We start from the raw sequence: 12489 nt of genomic DNA, 5'->3' as shown, positions 1-12489 counted from the left end.
AAGGGATGTATGATTTCTACATTGTCTGGTGTACATTTGATACACACGGTAAGCAATCAGTAATAATATACGTGCTGGTTCATATGATTTGTTATTAATTATACAGAACAAGGAATGTTATTACAGGGTTAATTATATAGACCGCACTGACGTATACTTCATGGACTTCCTTGTAAATCAATCTTAAAACTCTAATTACCACAATAGAATTACGAGACTCGAACTTATCTGAAAAGCAGTGAGTTAAATGTTGTTTTTTTCGAAATAAAAAGGGGGGTACGCACCACCCCCACAACACCCCTCCCCCACCCCCGACCCCACCCCCTCTGTATCCGCCCATGGAGTACGTGTATGTGGAGTGTGTGTGGTGAGTACGTGTGTGTGTGTGTTTATCACAGTTTAAACAACACATCACTCGTGAACAACGATCCTAAGTTTCCACCCACTACAGCCTTCAATGCTGTAAGACATGATAACATTTAATATCACCCAGATCAGAACTTTTACACCCATGCGATATCTTCCGCAACTATAATCACTTCTCCCTGAAGACGAAGCGGAAACATGTAAGAGAACAATCCGTGTCGTGTATTAATTTTGTGAATTTCTTTACATACATGCATGCATGCATGCATGCACGCACGTATGCACGCACGCACGCACGCACGCACACAGACATACATACATACATACATACATACATACAGTCATACATACAGTCATACATACATACATACATACATACATACATACATACATACATACATACACACACACATTCAGTCATACATACATACATACATAGTCATACATACAGTCATACATACATACATACAGTCATACATACAGTCATACATACAGTCATACGTAAAGTCATACTTACAGTCATACATACATACATACACACACACATACATACATACATACATACATACAGTCATACAGTCATACAGTCATACATACAGTCATACATACAGTCATACATACATACAGTCATACATACAGTCATACATACATACAGTCATACATACATACAGTCATACATACATACAGTCATACATACAGTCATACATACAGTCATACATACAGTCATACATACATACAGTCATACATACATACAGTCATACATACATACAGTCATACAAACATACATGCATACAGTCATACATACATACAGTCATACATGCATACATACATACATACAGTCATACATATATACATACATACAGTCATACATACATACAGTCATACATACATACAGTCATACATACATACAGTCATACATACATACAGTCATACATACATACAGTCATACATACATACAGTCATACATACAGTCATACATACATACAGTCATACATACACACAGTCATACATACAGTCATACATACATACACACAGTCATACATACAGTCATACATACATACAGTCATACATACATACAGTCATACATACATACATACAGTCATACATACATACATACAGTCATACATACAGTCATACATACATACATACATACATACATACATACATACATACATACATACATACATACATATGTACATATATTAGGCTCCCGACTCCCGAATTATTATGACTGAAAATGTCCCAATTTTCAGGACTCTCACAAATAGATTAAACCAGTAAAGTGTTGACAGCCTTGTATATACGATTTTATTTGCTCCCAACTACAATCAATTTAAAAACTATGAAGACTGGAGAAGAGGAAATCTTCCACTAATTATCGTTTGAGGCGGCCGTAAAATGCCAGGTTTCTTTCCCAGTGTTGAATGTGCTAAAAATCAAGATTATTCCGATAAGGGTTAGGTGTTAAGATTTAAATGCGCGAGTAGTTTCATCTACTTACGTCTTATTTAGCATTAAAGTGCCTGGTATGTGTAGTCATGAAGTATTAACAATGCGTTCAGCGTCACACCTAACTGTGCTGAGGTATATATAGTGATTACCTTAGTGATTAAACATATCGATTTTGGCTTTTCGGTCTTATCAAACAAGCTGTATGTTGAATCTGAAGACATATCATTTCGGTACATGAGCTATCATTTTAGAAGCAAAGCGTCAGTCGTATGAGACCCCTGCGGCTCGCTTCCTAGGTCCCGAGGTTCCCCCGGGAGTGTGACACACTATGACTGTCATATGGCTTCTGTAGAGAGTTGGGAAACGAAAACTGAGATGAAAACGCCGCGCTCAGCAATATTCCAGCTATGTGACAGCGGTCTGTAAATAATCCACTCTGGGCCAGACAGTCCAGAGATTGACATCATGAGCATCGATCTATGCAATATTGGGATACGATGACATGCACCCATATTCACTGAAGTATTACACACACTGAAGTATAACACACACTGAAGTATTACACTGACACTGAAGTATTACACACACTGCAGTATTACACTGACACTGAAGTATAACACACACTGCAGTATTACACTGACACTGAAGTATAACACACACTGCAGTATTACACTGACATTGAAGTATAACACACACTGCAGTATTACACTGACACTGAAGTATAACACACACTGCAGTATTACACTGACACTGAAGTATTACACTGACACTGAAGTATAACACACACTGCAGTATTACACTGACACTGAAGTATTACACTGACACTGAAGTATTACACTGACACTGAAGTATAACACACACTGCAGTATTACACTGACACTGAAGTATTACACTGACACTGAAGTATTACACACACTGAAGTATTACACTGACGCTGAAGTATAACACACACTGCAGTATTACACTGACACTGAAGTATAACACACACTGCAGTATTACACTGACACTGAAGTATAACACACACTGCAGTATTACACTGACACTGAAGTATAATACACACTGCAGTATTACACTGACACTGAAGTATAACACACACTGCAGTATTACACTGACACTGAAGTATAACACACACTGCAGTATTACACTGACACTGAAGTATAATACACACTGCAGTATTACACTGACACTGAAGTATAACACACACTGCAGTATTACACTGACACTGAAGTATAACACACACTGCAGTATTACACTGACACTGAAGTATTACACTGACGCTGAAGTATTACACTGACACTGAAGTATTACACTGACACTGAAGTATTACACACACTGAAGTATTACACTGACGCTGAAGTATAACACACAGACTGAAGTATTACACTGACACTGAAGTATAACACACACTGAAGTATAACACACACTGCAGTATTACACTGACACTGAAGTATAACACACACTGCAGTATTACACTGACACTGAAGTATTACACTGACACTGAAGTATAACACTGACGCTGAAGTATTACACTGACGCTGAAGTATTACACTGACACTGAAGTATTACACTGACGCTGAAGTATTACACTGACACTGAAGTATTACACTGACACTGAAGTATAACACTGACACTGAAGTATTACACTGACGCTGAAGTATAACACACAGACTGAAGTATTACACTGACACTGAAGTATTACACTGACACTGAAGTATAACACACACTGCAGTATTACACTGACACTGAAGTATAACACACACTGCAGTATTACACTGACACTGAAGTATAATACACACTGCAGTATTACACTGACACTGAAGTATAACACACACTGCAGTATTACACTGACACTGAAGTATAACACACACTGCAGTATTACACTGACACTGAAGTATAATACACACTGCAGTATTACACTGACACTGAAGTATAACACACACTGCAGTATTACACTGACACTGAAGTATAACACACACTGCAGTATTACACTGACACTGAAGTATTACACTGACGCTGAAGTATTACACTGACACTGAAGTATTACACTGACACTGAAGTATTACACACACTGAAGTATTACACTGACGCTGAAGTATAACACACAGACTGAAGTATTACACTGACACTGAAGTATAACACACACTGAAGTATAACACACACTGCAGTATTACACTGACACTGAAGTATAACACACACTGCAGTATTACACTGACACTGAAGTATTACACTGACACTGAAGTATAACACTGACGCTGAAGTATTACACTGACGCTGAAGTATTACACTGACACTGAAGTATTACACTGACGCTGAAGTATTACACTGACACTGAAGTATTACACTGACACTGAAGTATAACACTGACACTGAAGTATTACACTGACGCTGAAGTATAACACACAGACTGAAGTATTACACTGACACTGAAGTATTACACTGACACTGCAGTATTACACTGACACTGAAGTATAACACACACTGCAGTATTACACTGACACTGAAGTATAACACACACTGCAGTATTACACTGACGCTGAAGTATTACACTGACACTGAAGTATTACACTGACACTGAAGTATTACACACACTGAAGTATTACACTGACGCTGAAGTATAACACACAGACTGAAGTATTACACTGACACTGAAGTATTACACTGACACTGCAGTATTACACTGACACTGAAGTATAACACACACTGCAGTATTACACTGACACTGAAGTATAACACACACTGCAGTATTACACTGACGCTGAAGTATTACACTGACACTGAAGTATTACACACACTGAAGTATTACACTGACACTGAAGTATAACACACACTGCAGTATTACACTGACACTGAAGTATAACACACACTGCAGTATTACACTGACACTGAAGTATAACACACACTGCAGTATTACACTGACACTGCAGTATTACACTGACGCTGAAGTATTACACTGACACTGAAGTATTACACTGACACTGAAGTATTACACACACTGAAGTATTACACTGACGCTGAAGTATAACACACAAACTGAAGTATTACACTGACACTGAAGTATTACACTGACACTGCAGTATTACACTGACACTGAAGTATAACACACACTGCAGTATTACACTGACACTGAAGTATAACACACACTGCAGTATTACACTGACACTGAAGTATTACACTGACACTGAAGTATTACACTGACACTGAAGTATTACACACACTGCAGTATTACACTGACACTGAAGTATAACACACACTGCAGTATTACACTGACACTGAAGTATTACACTGACACTGAAGTATTACACTGACACTGAAGTATTACACTGACACTGAAGTATTACACTGACGCTGAAGTATTACACACACTGCAGTATTACACTGACACTGAAGTATAACACACACTGCAGTATTACACTGACACTGAAGTATAACACACACTGCAGTATTACACTGACACTGAAGTATAACACACACTGCAGTATTACACTGACACTGAAGTATAACACACACTGCAGTATTACACTGACACTGAAGTATAACACACACTGCAGTATTACACTGACACTGAAGTATAACACACACTGCAGTATTACACTGACACTGAAGTATTACACACACTGAAGTATTACACTGACACTGAAGTATAACACACACTGCAGTATTACACTGACACTGAAGTATAACACACACTGCAGTATTACACTGACACTGAAGTATAACACACACTGCAGTATTACACTGACACTGAAGTATAACACACACTGCAGTATTACACTGACACTGAAGTATAACACACACTGCAGTATTACACTGACACTGAAGTATTACACTGACGCTGAAGTATTACACTGACACTGAAGTATTACACTGACACTGAAGTATTACACACACTGAAGTATTACACTGACGCTGAAGTATAACACACACTGCAGTATTACACTGACGCTGAAGTATAACACACACTGCAGTATTACACTGACACTGAAGTATTACACTGACGCTGAAGTATTACACACACTGCAGTATTACACTGACACTGAAGTATTACACTGACACTGAAGTATAACACACACTGCAGTATTACACTGACACTGAAGTATTACACTGACGCTGAAGTATTACACTGACACTGAAGTATTACACTGACACTGAAGTATTACACACACTGAAGTATTACACTGACGCTGAAGTATAACACACAGACTGAAGTATTACACTGACACTGCAGTATTACACTGACACTGAAGTATAACACACACTGCAGTATTACACTGACACTGAAGTATAACACACACTGCAGTATTACACTGACACTGAAGTATAACACACACTGCAGTATTACACTGACACTGAAGTATTACACTGACACTGAAGTATTACACACACTGAAGTATTACACTGACGCTGAAGTATAACACACAGACTGAAGTATTACACTGACACTGAAGTATTACACTGACACTGAAGTATTACACTGACACTGAAGTATTACACTGACACTGAAGTATAACACACACTGCAGTATTACACTGACACTGAAGTATAACACACACTGCAGTATTACACTGACACTGAAGTATAACACACACTGCAGTATTACACTGACACTGAAGTATAACACACACTGCAGTATTACACTGACACTGAAGTATAACACACACTGAAGTATAACACACACTGCAGTATTACACTGACACTGAAGTATAACACACACTGAAGTATTACACTGACACTGAAGTATAACACACACTGCAGTATTACACTGACACTGAAGTATAACACACACTGCAGTATTACACTGACACTGAAGTATAACACACACTGCAGTATTACACTGACACTGAAGTATAACACACACTGCAGTATTACACTGACACTGAAGTATTACACTGACGCTGAAGTATTACACTGACACTGAAGTATTACACTGACACTGAAGTATTACACACACTGAAGTATTACACTGACGCTGAAGTATAACACACAGACTGAAGTATTACACTGACACTGAAGTATTACACTGACACTGCAGTATTACACTGACACTGAAGTATAACACACACTGCAGTATTACACTGACACTGAAGTATAACACACACTGCAGTATTACACTGACACTGAAGTATAACACACACTGCAGTATTACACTGACACTGAAGTATTACACTGACACTGAAGTATTACACACACTGAAGTATTACACTGACGCTGAAGTATAACACACAGACTGAAGTATTACACTGACACTGAAGTATTACACTGACACTGAAGTATTACACTGACACTGAAGTATTACACTGACACTGAAGTATAACACACACTGCAGTATTACACTGACACTGAAGTATAACACACACTGCAGTATTACACTGACACTGAAGTATAACACACACTGCAGTATTACACTGACACTGAAGTATAACACACACTGCAGTATTACACTGACACTGAAGTATAACACACACTGAAGTATAACACACACTGAAGTATTACACTGACACTGAAGTATAACACACACTGAAGTATTACACTGACACTGAAGTATAACACACACTGCAGTATTACACTGACACTGAAGTATAACACACACTGCAGTATTACACTGACACTGAAGTATAACACACACTGCAGTATTACACTGACACTGAAGTATAACACACACTGCAGTATTACACTGACACTGAAGTATTACACTGACGCTGAAGTATTACACTGACACTGAAGTATTACACTGACACTGAAGTATTACACACACTGAAGTATTACACTGACGCTGAAGTATAACACACAGACTGAAGTATTACACTGACACTGAAGTATTACACTGACACTGCAGTATTACACTGACACTGAAGTATAACACACACTGCAGTATTACACTGACACTGAAGTATAACACACACTGCAGTATTACACTGACACTGAAGTATAACACACACTGCAGTATTACACTGACACTGAAGTATTACACTGACACTGAAGTATTACACACACTGAAGTATTACACTGACGCTGAAGTATAACACACAGACTGAAGTATTACACTGACACTGAAGTATTACACTGACACTGAAGTATTACACTGACACTGTATTACACTGACACTGAAGTATTACACTGACACTGAAGTATTACACTGACACTGAAGTATAACACACACTGCAGTATTACACTGACACTGAAGTATTACACTGACACTGAAGTATTACACACACTGAAGTATTACACTGACGCTGAAGTATAACACACAGACTGAAGTATTACACTGACACTGAAGTATTACACTGACACTGAAGTATTACACTGACACTGAAGTATTACACTGACACTAAAGTATAATACACACACTGGAGTATTACACACACTGGAGTATTACACTGACACTGAAGTATTACACTGACACTGAAGTATAACACACAGACTGAAGTATTACACTGACACTGAAGTATTACACTGACACTGAAGTATAACACACACTGCAGTATTACACTGACACTAAAGTATAACACCCACACTGGAGTATTACACTGACACTGAAGTATTACACTGACACTGAAGTATAACACACACTGCAGTATTACACTGACACTGAAGTATAACACACACACTGGAGTATTACACACACTGGAGTATTACACACACTGAAGTATTACACTCACACTAAAGTATAACACACACACTGAAGTATAACGCACACACACACTGAAGTATTACACACATACATACACTGGAGTATAACACACACACTAAAGTATTACACACACACTGGAGTATAACACACACATACTGAAGTATAATACACACTGGAGTATAACACACACACACACACTGAAGTATTACACACACACATACACTGGAGTATAACACACACTCTGAAGTATAACGCTCTAACTGGAGTAAAACACACACACTGAAGTATTACACTCACACCAAAGTATAACACACTGAAGTATAACACACACACACACTGATGTATTACACACACATACGTATTACACATACACTGAAGTATTACACACACTGGGGTATAACATACACACTGAAGTATTACACACACACTGGTGTATAACACACACATACTGAAGTATAACACACACTGGAGTATAACACACACTCTGAAGTATAACGCTCTAACTGGAGTATAACACACACTGAACTATAACACACTGAAGTATTACACTCACACTGAAGTTTAACACACTGAAGTATTACACTCACACTGAAGTATAACACACTGAAGTATTACACTCACACTGAAGTATAACACACACACTGAAGCATAACACACACACTGAAGTATTACACTCACACTGAAGTATAACACTCACACTGAAGTATAACACACACTGCAGTGTTACACACACTGAAGTGTCACACACACACTGAAGTATAACCCTCACACTGAAGTATAACCCTCACACTGAAGAATAACACACACTCAATGGAGTATAACACTCACACTGAAGTATAACACACACTGAAAAATAACACACACATACTAGAGTATAACACACACTGAAGTATCACACACACACACACACACACACACACACACACACACACACACACACTTAAGTATACTCTCACACTGAAGTATAACACACACACTAAAGTATAACACTCACACCGTAGTATAACTCTCACACTGAAGTATAACACACACACTGAAGTATAACACACACATACACACACTGAAGTATAACTCTCACACTGAAGTATAACACACACACTAAAGTATAACACTCACACTGAAGTATAACACACACACTGAAGTATAACTCTCACACCGTAGTATAACTCTCACAGTGAAGTATAACACACACACTAAAGTATAACACACACATACACACACTGAAGTATAACACACACACACACTCAAGTATAACATTCAAACTGAAGTGTAACACACACACTGAAGTATAACCATCACACTGGAGTATAACACACACTCACTGGAGTATAACATACACACTGCGCATTTGATGGTTTATTCTCCCTGCGGTGTTTTATTGTACGATAAACAACGACGACAAGTCGACTATTTCGTATATGAGATTGTATATGTGACCAACATTTTGTGTACTTTTTAAATTAAGTTAAGTTATGTTAATAAATTGTACAAGCTTTACAGGTGAGGTGAAATAGGGTTTAACGTCACGTCCAAGATTATTGCACTTATATAGCGACGTGCATGTACGTGTGTGTGTTTGTGTGGCTGCTTGCCGATTAAAAGTGCTAGCCCAATGAGATACCATGCCTCAGTTAATACCTCACTCAGACACAGTATACTGACTCCGAGCCGACCAGTCCTAGTTAGAGCCCCTAATGCCGAGCGCCAGACAGGATAACAACAAGTACCATCTTAAACGTCTTTTGGTATGACGCGGCCGGAGATCGAACCCAGTACCTTCCGCTTTCCGGGCGGACGCTCTACCACTAAGCTTCAAGCTTTACATTACATTACATTAAGCCGTATTTAGAAAAATGAATACAATCCGACCTCGGAAATGTCGAACAGCTCCATTTTATGTAGAGGGTAGTTAAGTTTGGTGTTCTCACAATTTTCACGTCGATTATCTGCACCTTTATTCGGATATTCCCAATACCGATCGTCATATCTCTCCCACTTTTGGGTACGTTTTGCGATTGCTTTCATCCGCGCTGCCCAGCTACATCGATGGGGAACAACTCACTTGACAACCCCCTCTCAAAAATAACGTCGTCCAATTTACGACGTCATCGAGTTGCGAGCGCATCTTCGAATCTCCAGAAATGACGTCACGATAGAACAATGTATTATTGTGAAATAAACCACGCTTCGTTCCTCAATGTACTTTACGATTTTTCGCGTACAATATACCCGGCTTTCCCGACCTACTGGTCAAGGCTGAATGACAATACCAGGTTTTTTCCCCGGTATACTGGCAAGGCTGAATGACAATAGCAGCGGTTTTCCGGTATACTGGGCAAAGCTGAATGACAATACCAGCGGCGTTCTCGGTATACTGGGCAAGACTGAATGACAATACCAGTGGCTTTCTCGGTATATTGGGCAAGGCTGAATGACAATACCAGCGGCCCTCCCGGTATACTGCGCAAGGCTGAAAGACAATACCAGTTTTCCCCCCAGTATAGTGGGGAAGGCTGAATGACAATATCAGCGGGTTTCCGGTATACTGGGCAAGGCTGAATGACAATACCAGTGGCTTTCTCGGTATATTGGGCAAGGCGGAATGACAATACCAGTGGCTTTCTCGGTATACTGGGCAAGACTGAATGACAATATCAGTGGCTTTTTCGGTATATTGGGCAAGGCTGAATGACAATATCAGCGGCTTTCTCGGTATACTGGGCAAGACCGAATGACAATACCAGTGGCTTTCTCGGTATACTGGGCAAGGCTGAATGACAATACCAGCGGCTTTCTCGGTATACTGGGCAAGGCTGAATGACAATACCAGCAGCTTTCTCGGTATACTAGGCAAAACTGAATGACAATACCAGTGGCTTTCTCGGTATACTGGGCAAAATTGAATGACAATACCAGTGGCTTTCTCGGTATACTGCGCAAGACTGAATGACAATATCAGTGGCTTTCTCGGTATACTGCGCAAGACTGAATGACAATACCAGTGGCTTTCTCGGTATATTGGGCAAGGCCGAATGACAATACCAGTGGCTTTCTCGGTATATTGGGCAAGACCGAATGACAATACCAGTGGCTTTCTATGTATACTGGGCAAGGCTGAATGACAATACCAGCGGCTTTCTCGGTATACTGGGCAAGGGTGAATGACAATACCAGCGGCTTTCTCGGTATACTGGGCAAAACTGAATGACAATACCAGTAGCATTCCCAGTATACTGGGCAAGACTGAATGACAATACCAGCAGCTTTCTCGGTATACTGGGCAAAATTGAATGACAATACCAGTGGCTTTCTCGGTATACTGCGCAAGACTGAATGACAATATCAGTGGCTTTCTCGGTATACTGCGCAAGACTGAATGACAATACCAGTGGCTTTCTCGGTATATTGGGCAAGGCCGAATGACAATACCAGTGGCTTTCTCGGTATATTGGGCAAGGCTGAATGACAATACCAGTGGCTTTCTCGGTATATTGGACAAGGCTGAATGACAATACCAGCGCTCCTCCCGGTATACTGCGCAAGGCTGAAAGACAATACCAGTTTTCCCCCGGTATAGTGGGGAAGGCTGAATGACAATATCAGCGGGTTTCCGGTATACTGGGCAAGGCTGAATGACAATACCAGTGGCTTAATCGGGTATACTGCGCAAGGCTGAATGACACTACAAGTGGCTTTCTCGGTATACTGGGCAAGAGTAAATGACTATATAGTGGCTTTCTCGGTATACTGGAATGGGCTAAATGACAATGCCAGTGGCTTTCCGGGGATAGTGGTCAATGGTTAATGACTATATAGTGGCTTTCTCGGTATATTGGGCAAGGCTGAATGACAATACCAGTGGCTTACACGGGTATACTGGGCAAGACTGAATGACACTACAAGTGGCTTTCTCGGTATACTGGGCAAGGGTAAATGACTATATAGTGGCTTTCTCGGTATACTGGAATGGGCTAAATGACAATGCCAGTGGCTTTCCGGGGATAGTGGTCAATGGTTAATGACTATATAGTGGCTATCTTGGT

The 12489-nt window shown here is 39.7% G+C and overlaps 1 protein-coding gene across 1 annotated transcript in view; it reads left to right on the top strand.

Annotated features, from left to right (window-relative positions):
- Positions 1–12489, top strand: part of LOC139472907 (regulating synaptic membrane exocytosis protein 2-like) — a 113137-nt gene that overhangs the window by 5442 nt on the left and 95206 nt on the right. The gene's annotated exons all lie outside the window — the stretch shown is intronic.

This window comes from Haliotis cracherodii, unplaced genomic scaffold, assembly GCF_022045235.1.
Source record: "Haliotis cracherodii isolate W230 unplaced genomic scaffold, xgHalCrac1.p SCAF_1, whole genome shotgun sequence".
In the NCBI taxonomy this organism is placed as follows: domain Eukaryota; kingdom Metazoa; phylum Mollusca; class Gastropoda; order Lepetellida; family Haliotidae; genus Haliotis; species Haliotis cracherodii.
The sequence above is the reverse complement of the archived record's forward strand: the minus strand, read 5'-3'. Positions and strand labels throughout refer to the sequence as shown.